Source organism: Callorhinus ursinus, unplaced genomic scaffold (genome assembly GCF_003265705.2).
Source record: "Callorhinus ursinus isolate GAN/ISIS: 27379988/994484 unplaced genomic scaffold, GSC_fseal_2.0 scaffold106, whole genome shotgun sequence".
In the NCBI taxonomy this organism is placed as follows: Eukaryota; Metazoa; Chordata; class Mammalia; order Carnivora; family Otariidae; genus Callorhinus; species Callorhinus ursinus.
This window is the reverse complement of record NW_027397168.1, coordinates 22689-32594: the sequence shown is the minus strand read 5'-3', so window position 1 is coordinate 32594 and position 9906 is coordinate 22689. Positions and strand designations below refer to the sequence as shown.

Below are 9906 nucleotides of genomic sequence, written 5' to 3'. Positions count from 1 at the left end.
CCTCAGGAGGGAACGTGACCCTCCAGTGTGGCTCGTGGGTGGGATTCCACAGGTTCATCCTGATGAAGGAAGGAGAACGCCAGACCTCCTGGAACCTGGACTCCCAGCCAGCCCCCAGTGGGGGGTCCCAGGCCCTGTTCCCTGTGGGCCCTGTGAACCCCAGCCCCAGGTGAACATTCAGATGCTATGGTTATTACAACAACACCCCCCAGATATGGTCGTACCCCAGTGACCCCCTGGAGCTGGTGGTATCAGGTGAGGAACCAAGCCCTGTCCCCTCTGTGGTCCTGTGGTCAAATCCTGACCCTGTCTGGAAGACCCACAATATAGGATGGGAATGAGGGTGCTACAGGGAAGGTCACCCAGAGGGGCATCCACCCCTCCGAGGAATGGAGGACCACACTGTCTCCCCAGGCTTGCCCCTTTCCACACGCCCATCACTCGAAGCTCCAGGTACATGCAGAAGGGTCTTCAGGGCCCTAGGGCAGATACACCAGGAGGGTCTGAGCCTAGAGGGGGTCTCTATGGGAAGCTCCAGCCCTCCACCCTCCTCTTGTCTCTTTCCCGGGACCCTCTGGGGGCTTCAGCCCCCCACCCACAGATCCCAACTCCACAACTGATGCATCCCTGGGATCTCTTAAGTCAGAGTACAGACCATCCCAGGGAGTCTGAGAGCCTCTCAGGGGATCTAACTCCCCCCGAGATACTCAGAAACAATCTTGTGTCCTTGGGGGCTGAGAGTCGAGCAGAGAGGCCAGGGGGAAAGCTCCAGGGGCTCTGAGGCTAGCAGATGAGGGATGGGTTAGTTATGGCAGAGGCAGATACTGAGGGGAGAGTAACCAGGCTGAAGTGAGGAGCACGGCAGCCCCATGGCCTCACCTCCCTGTCCTGGGTTTACGATGTACCCGGTGGGGTCCATTGAGGGGGGGGGATCTGTGATTTGGGGTGTGTCCCTTTCCATCGGGGTCTCGGTTTCTCCATTTGCGATGGGGGAGAATCCTGGTCAGATCTCAAGGACATGTCCATTCCGACCCTACAGGGATGCTGCCTTAGGTCTGCAGAATAGGAAGGTGGGCAGTGAGGGCTGTAGGATGCAGGGAAGGGCAGAGCAGTGACGTCGGTGACGTCCCCAGGGCTCCTCCGTCCATCCTGCGGTGCTCAGCCTGGCCATATCCAGACAGCCCTGGTGGAAAGAAATCAGAATCAAACAGAAATAAGCAAGGCTTTGACGGTCGGGCTCCGTGGGATGTAAATCCCAGATCTGCCACTTCTGGGCTGTGGGGCCTCAGACGAGTCCTTTCACTGCCCGTGAAGCGCTTCTCCCATGGTCTCCCTCATGGGTTTGCTGAGAGGTTTAGGTGAGATCCTGGAAATGAGAGCCCTCTGTGGGATGGACCCACCGAGTGCACAGCATCCTCACAACCCCTTCCCTGATGTGCTCGCTGAAAAGTGCAGTCAGACCCCACGTGCGAATGTGGGGTCTGCAGGGCAGAGGACGGGTCTTGGTTGGACGTGGAGAGCACGGAAGGCACGGAGTCCGTCCCACACAGGGACGGTTCTGAGCACCCCAAAACCTCTGACAATAGGAGGTGCATTCAGCTCCAGCTACAGGAGAGGGCAGGGCACATGGGGACAACAGACTGGGCCATTCCAATCAACGTAGGAGCCCAGAGCCCGAAGCAGCTGTCCACTAGGGTGGGTAGTGTGAGGAGAGCACAGGGAACCCAGAGTCCTGGGTTCAAATCCCAGCTCTGCCACCCACTTCCTGGCCCAGTGACCTGGGGCACCTGATTGATCTCTCTGAGCCTTGGTTTCCTTCTCTGTGAAAGGGGTGAAGCGGGGGTGGCATTTCCCTGGTGCGTGATTCTTACGGGGATGAGAGGTAATGAATGCACAGACCCCAGCACGGGTCTACACACAGTAGGTGCTCAGTGAACTGACACCATTGGTTCATTCATGATATCACTTGCGTCCCAGGTCACAAGTACCAGAGAATTTTGATCCAGGTCCCTGTGATCTTCCTCGTTCTGCTCTTCCTTCCCCTCCTCTTCCTCCTTATCCGACACCAGCACCAGAAAAAATGCTGCGAGTCAGGTAAGTAGAAGACGGGGAGCTCTGGTCTACCTGAGAGGTGAGACCTAACTCTGAAGATAGGAAGTGGCTTCTTAGAGCACCGCCCAGATATGGCACCAAACAGAAAGAAATGCTCAGTTTTTGAAAACCCTCCAAATTAAACAATAAAACATTTCTCGGAAACTCTTTCCATCACAGCCTTCTTGGGACAGGCTGGAATCCCCACAAAGTACAGTTATGAGGGTGGATAGCAGGGGTGTACCCAACACCTGAGGAGCCACGCCGGTGATGAGGAAGGGGGTCATGGGAGGGGTCGTTATCCCCCTGCAGCCAAGAGCAGTGGGGAGGAGTGCGGGAGGATGTGGCAGTGGTTGGGAGATTAGTTGCTTTGAGCAAATATGTAAATATAGGGGGGATGAAGGGAGCCAAGTTACTCAAGGTCTGCAGGGATCTATAAATGTGCAAAGGCAGTTGGCTAGAATAAACTCTGGGCTGTTCTTACTGGAATTGGAAATGCCAGTGTGACCTCGTTAAAATGTATATACATCGATGGACATGACATGGTCGTAGGCGTGTCTGTGCATAGAGGTACAAACACACGTGTCCCAGGTACACCCACCAATAAAACCTAGACACGGTGACGGCACGCCAATCATCCAGATCTTGGTTTTTAACTACTATCCTCTATTAAAAGGAATTAGGGTTCATCAGAGAAATTCTTTATTCCGGATTGGGGCAGGGGAAGAACTAATGGAGGATGCTGGGGCATCTTAATGTGCCAGAAAGTGCAAAAACTCACCAAGAATGATGGAGACAAGTCAGAATAACAAGGAGCCAGCTGAAAGGAAATCCCTTTGGAAAGATCTAGAATGATCTGAGCATCCAAGTATGGAATTACAGTGCATTGACTAAAGCAGAAATCCATTAGTTTATAGAGTAAATTAATTAATGCACGGGGGGAAAGGGCACGCTTTAGAGTAGAATGCCAATGAATCGATGCAGAATGATGAGCAATGAAGAGATTGGAGATTGTTATAAGTTAGCTGCCATGATGGTGGATGACTCAGGGAGGGCCGTCTGTGCATCGTAACAATAACTATGGTATATTTGAGGACGATCATGGTATTGGACGAATACTCAAATATGTCTCCAAATACCAATCAAATTCTAAGGGAGGATTGAGGACTTCACCACAGGAAACCTGGCAGACACCTACTTGACCAGGCATTCGGAGTGCTCAGCACCAGGGATGGGACAGGTGGATATCCTGGGCTCCTGATATTGATGGAGGTGATCACAGCCTTGTCAACACCCTTTCCAGGGTATCCATAAGTAGACATTGGGTAGAACCAGAAGGAAAATAAAAGACGCTGTTTGGCAGTTGGTAAGACAGGAACCGGGAGTGTGGGTTTGGTCCAAGGGTTGCATCAGTGAAGATCTCCTGATTGGGAGTTCTGGGGTCATGTAGACGAGGGTTCGTGCTTGTGGGGGGTGCACACTGGTGTATTGAGGACAGAGGGGGCATTATATCAGAAAAAGATCTACCTACCTATCTACTTATTATCTGTCTGTCAGTCTCTCTCTGTTTCTGTCTATGTGCATGCATACGTGTATGGGTGTGCATATAGATGCATATGTAACGGACCTACACTTTCTTTCTCCCCTCCCCTGTGATACTCATGCCTGTATCTCCAAATCCATGTCCATCTCTGTCCCTCTTTGGCAAAATATTACCAAAGCAGAAATGTAGGTCAAGGTGATGCAGGAATAAAATACAGTTCTTATAAATATTTTCTGTAAAAAAATAATAATTATAAAATCATTCAGAATGAAGAGATTTAATAACAGACATAGACTTTTAAAGACATTCTTTCAGTTTTATTTAAAAAATATATATATTTAGGGCACCTGGGTGGCTCAGTTGGTTAAGCGACTGCCTTTGGCTCAGGTCATGATCCCGGAGTCCCGGGATCGAGTCCCGCATCGGGCTCCCTGCTCGGCGGGGAGTCTGCTTCTCCCTCTGACCCTCCCCCCTCTCATGTGCTCTCTCTCTCTCTCTCTCTCTCTCTCATTCTTTCTCTCAGATAAATAAGTAAAATCTTTAAAAAATAAAAATATATATTTAAATCATCCATGCACGTTTTGTGTGTTAGAGTTTAGTCGTTTGCCCTGAATTCCAAATCGAGGAGGGTGGGTGTACAGCCTTGTCAGGGCTCAGATCCTCTGAGATCCTAACGTGGCCCTGGGGGCCAGGTTCTGGGGTCGTTTAGAAGGTAATTTCTCACTTTGCGCAGGTGCCTCACAGCCTGAAGTTGACACAGAACCCTGCAGAAAAGGTAATTGCTCCCCAAAGACGCTTCCCCAACCTCCCACCTCTGCCATAGTCCCTTCACCGCTGCCTAATGCCCCTCTTTTCCTCCCCTCAGGTCCAGCTCCGTGGCTCCTGTCCAGGAGGAGAATCGGAGTAAAAAGGAGGGTCCTGGTGGGAGACCAGGAGGAGTGCTTGGGCCGGGTTCTGGGCTTCTCACGAAAATCGCCACATCTATGTGATCCCAGGCACATCCCTGCCCCTTGCTGGGCCTCAGTCTCCCCATCTGAGGGTGGAAGGGGCATGTGGGACTGCAGGGTTTCAGGCATTTTGGCATGATATAGAATGTTCTTGTCCTCCAGATGCTGAGGGGAGAGAGTCCCAGCCTGAGGAAGACATACAGACGGACAGTCAGGTGAGCCCCTGCTCCTGTCCAGGGCACCCAGCACAGCCTTGTTAATTAGTTAAATGTATGGGCTGCTTCTCCATCTTCCTATTCCTCAGCCCAGCAGCATCTGACCTCACCCTTCCTCTTGAAAGGTGATACATGTAGGCTGCTGGGACACCTTCTTGGGTTTTTCTGATACCCACATGGGCCCCTCCTTCTTGGTCCCCTTATTTGGGTCCTTTGAGCTGTTGGTTGTCCAGGTCTCGTAATGGTGGTGCTGCCAGGGACAGTTGTACAGTTTGTGCACCTGCACAATAAGGACTGTGGGGTCTGAGACCCTACTGGTGGCATCTGAGCAGAGCGCCTTTTCTTATTCACACAAAGGCACCCTATAGAATGGTCTGTCCATGAACAGAGACCCTCAGCCTGGCTTTTTCTCCACTTACTCTCTTCCCTCTGGTTGTGTGGATTTAGATGCAATGGAACTACACAATAACGTGCCTTAGGTGTAATGATTGTCATTCAGCTCCTAGTCCTGCAGGAAGCTCACCCAGCCATCGTGTTGACCTCACCATGAGACAATTCTGTATTTTATTTGTCACGTTTATTTAATCCCAGGTACGGCTGGACCATCTCTATGTTCGTAATTCCACAACTATTTCTAGCCTGGTGCCTGAGCACCAGCCTCAGATATCCAAGCACCTGTGAGCTGTCTCTTCTTGTCCGTCCACTGGGCATTTCAATGTCCCATGCCATATGCCAAGTCTCCAGTCTCCCCAGAAGAGCTGTCTCTCCCTCGATGTTCAGTACTTCCCCAAACCGTCTAGAGACACATTGTTCATCACAACTGGGAGGGCGTTGCCAATGGTCTCGAGGGGCCAGAGGTGCTGCCGCACACCCCACGACGTGCAGGACAGCCCCCCCCACCCCCAGAGCAAAGAGCACCTGGCCAGCGTGGTGACACTCGGGGTGGAGGAGCTTTTTGTAACAGAAGCAGGCTCTCCCCTGGCCTCTCCACCGCACTTACCACCACCCCAAATCAGTGCTTCCTTGTTTGTGGGCGGTTCCCAACCCCATGGCCATGAATTCCTCCAGGGCAGGGCGCTGATCTGTCCTCTTCTTGGCCCCCTGGCAGTGCCCTGTCTGTCCATCTGTCTGTCTATGTGCATATCTATGCATGCACTTATTGTGTGTGTATATGGGTACCGAATGAAGTAGATGAACCAAATCCTGACTACTCTGAGTTTCCCCCACTTTAGCCCATTTATTCATTCAGTGAGTTGACAAATCTGATTAGGAATCTGTGTTTGGCAAGGCTCTGTCTTAGACCGGGTGACGGAAATACGAGTGAAAACACGTCCAAGCCAGGGATCCACGGGATCCGATTTAGGTTTTAAGATCGACCCCGGCTTCTGGGTGGACACATAAGCGAAGAGGGACAAAGTGAAGGAGTTCCGCCCTCCCTGGCTCCCCCAGCAGGGCCCTGACGGTGAGTTTGCCAAGGGGGTGACTCCGCCCCGGGGGGGGAACCACTCAGGCCTCAAGGGGCGGTGGCCCCTCTTCCTTCCCCACGTCGGAGGGATTGCTGGACAGAATGGACATAAAGCGGAACAGGACAGACACGTGCGTCCTTGCTGCTCCCGGCACCCTGGCTCCCCCACCCATCACACATTTTACTCCCACTCTCCCGCCCTCCAGGCCGCAGCATCTGAAGACCCCCAGGATGTGACCTATGCCCAGCTGAACAGCTTAAATCTCGGACAGGGGACGAGTGCACCCCCTTCCTCCCAGTCAACGGAGCCCCCAGCAGAGCCCAGTGTGTATGCTGCTCTGGCCGTCCACTAGCCCAGGAAAGACCCAGACCTCACACCCCATGGAAGGGGGATTGCAGAGACCCCAGGAGGCCCTGGGACTGCCCCCCCCCCCGCCCGCCCCGTGGACGCTCAGCTAATGCCCCTGCGCCTGGGGACCTTTCATAAGCAAGCAGGATATCCTGGAGCTTTAGAAATCACTTAATTCTGCAGATAAAGATAAATATCAGCTCTATTTCTAAAACAAACAAACAAAAAAAAACAGCACGTAAGAGAAGCAAACCACAAATGAAGATAAGACTTTTTTTTTTTACTTAAATGACAATGCAAATATTCTACATCAACACAGATTTTTATTTTCATGGTCATGTAAATGTCATATGCCAAGATCAAATGGGAAAATTTTTTTAAAGATTTTATTTATTTATTTGAGAGAGAGAGAGAGAGAGCACATGAAAGGGGGGAGGGTCAGAGGGAGAAGCAGACTCCCCGCTGAGCAAGGAGCCCGATGCGGGACTCGATCCCGGGACTCCAGGCTCATGACCTGAGCCGAAGGCAATCGTCTAACCAACTGAGCCACCCAGGCGCCCTCAAATGGGAAAATTATGAATGAAATTATTACAAAGAGAAGAGAGCCTGAAAATCAGCAGTCCAGGCAACATCTGTAGGAGTCAGAAAAAGAACAGCAAATTCATCCCATGGCACTGGGTGAAAATGATAACATATATTGATCATAAAGAATGAAAGAGATAAAAATCAGTTGTATGAGCTTGGGCTGCCATAACAAGATACCATGGACTGCGGCGGGGGGATGGGCTTAAACAACAGAAACTTATTTCTTCACGGTTCTGGAGGCTGAAGCCCAAGCCCAAGGTGCCAACAGGGCTGGTGTCTGCAGGTGTGGTGAGCCCGTGACCCAGATGAGTGACGTGCCCATCCCCAGAGGGAACGATAGAAGGAAGACAGAGGTGACCACGTTCAAAATCAAGCAAGGCAACTTGCACAGATCTTAAGGCTCCGGAATAATCCTCTTGGGCTCGACTTCCTGCATGCCAGGCTCTCTGGGGCACCACCTCCATGGCTCGGCAGGGCTGCAGGGCCCTTCTGTCTGTGAGGGTCCCACTCCCAAGGCTTCGAGCAGAGCCTGCCCAGGGGAAACCGAGCCAGTAGCCCAAACTCTGAAACCGAGGGGCCAGCCCTGACGATCTCTGAATTGCCTTTGGGGTCGTCCTTCCCTTTCCTGGAAAAACAGCACACCTTTTGCAGACAAAGAAGCCTACCTTCCCGTTCCTACAGAATCTGAGAACTCCCTTCATCCCGTCTCCATCCCCTTCCAACCCACGGGGCTGTGTTTCTGCTCCCACAGATCCTTCACCGGAAGAAACTTCCGGGTCTCCCTTCAGGGCCCATTAGCTTAACAATTCACTCCTCCATTCACCTCGCTCCTCCCCAGTTTCACTGTGAGCATCCACATGGGAGTGCTCCCGGGCACACGTCAGCATTTCGCTTTGGCAGCTCAACCGCCAAGCGTGCTATTATGTGGCTCGTATGTTCTGCGTTCCACCAACGTCTGGACACGGTTCAGCCACGTTCTCTGCCACTTCGTTACAAGGGTCATGTTCTCTCCCTCATACAATGCCTCGTTCTTCATTCCTGCCTGAGGTCCCGCAGGAGTGGACTTGCCCGTCTGCATCTCTACCCGCAGCCGGTGCACACACAGCATCTTCCGTTTGGCATCTCCAAACTCTTCCAGCCTCTCCCGCGTCTTGGGTATTGGTTCGGGCAGCAAAGTCTGCAATCCTCTGCTCCGGCTTCTCTGACGAACATCACAGACTACAGAAGTCTCCATGAGGTGCCAACAGGGCTGGTGTCTGGTGGGGGCTCCCCCCACCCCGGGGGGTTGCAGACAGCCTTTCCTTGGTGTGAGCACGTGGAGAAAGACGCACACTGAGCTCCCTGAGGGCCACCCTTACAACCTCATTCAATCCTAATTACTTCCTTAGGTGCCCCATTTCCAAATACAGCCAGGCGGGGGATGAAGGCCTCAACATATAAATTTGGGGGAAGAACATAAGCATCCAGTCCCCTAACATTAATAAAGCCACAAACATTTATTATCGAGTATTCCCAGAATGTATAAAGTCCTAGCAACACTCGAGAAGAAATAGAGAAAAGACACCAGCATCAGTAATGAAATACGGGACATCGCTACAAATCCCACAGACTTTTATGGTGTCAACCTAAATGAAAGAGGTAAACCGAGGCAAGCCCGAATTACCAAAAACGGAGTATATTTGGGAATAGGGGAGGAACTGTACTTCAGGACGTGAAAACTGTAGCACGCGATCTACTGGAGTCTGTTGAGGGTTTGGGGCAGGCTGGGCATCTGGGGAGGAAGACAAGGGGTAGGGAGTTCAGCTAGAGACCAAGCAGCAACTTTCCAGCTTGAGTCTGGGGAGGAGCTCTCGGTGGATGCCCCTTGGTCAAGGGATGGGTTTCCCTTTTCTGTAAAACCAGGCATTTACAGGAAATCAGTCTCTCTGACCTTGAGCATCATCTGCTAAGGACACACGCATGAGGTTCTGAATTTCATACCGTCCAGTTCTGTCCTAGACGGAAAGGAACATTATACTTTAGTCTCCCACATAGACTTAGATGTAAAATAACTTTTAAAAGGGGGGAAATGGGGTGCCTGGGTGGCTCAGTAGGTTGAGCGTCTGACTCTTGCTTTCAGCTCAGGTCACGATCTTGGGGTCGAGACATTGAACTCCACGTCCAGCTCATGCTGGGCTGAGCATAGAGCCCGCTTGGGATTCTCTCTCTCCCTCTGCCCTACCCCCCTCCCTGCCCATGCATGTTCTCTCTCTCTCCAAAAAAGTAAAAAATAAAAAATGGGGGGAAATACCTGATTACAACAAACATTACTGCTCAATTCACATAGGTAATGGGTGGTAGAAAAATATTTTAATAAAGATCAGTTTTCCCCCAACAGATCAGGACTTTGATCTACCATTGTTCCCTACAGCTTACAGGCAGGACCCAAAACAGGGAGGACGGCTCTGCCCCAGGAACAAGGGGCATTAAGAAGCTAGGAGGGACACACAGGGATGTTCCCAAGAAAGGGGGTATGGACAGTGTCACAGGAAAATAGAGAAGTTCATGCAGGTAGTGATAGAGAGAGAGCCCACATCCGGGGCCATGAGAAGGGTTGTGTTTCCTTCCCCATTTGCCTGTATTTCTCCTCAGGGCTCATTGCCACCGTGACCTCGACCTGAGCTGAGCAGAGACGTCACACGTGTGTCTGTGCTGACATGAGCTCCCCAGCA

The 9906-nt window shown here is 51.7% G+C and overlaps 1 pseudogene; it reads left to right on the top strand.

Annotated features, from left to right (window-relative positions):
- LOC112806490 (leukocyte immunoglobulin-like receptor subfamily B member 3) overlaps window positions 1-9906 on the top strand; it is a 13840-nt pseudogene extending 3934 nt beyond the window's left edge.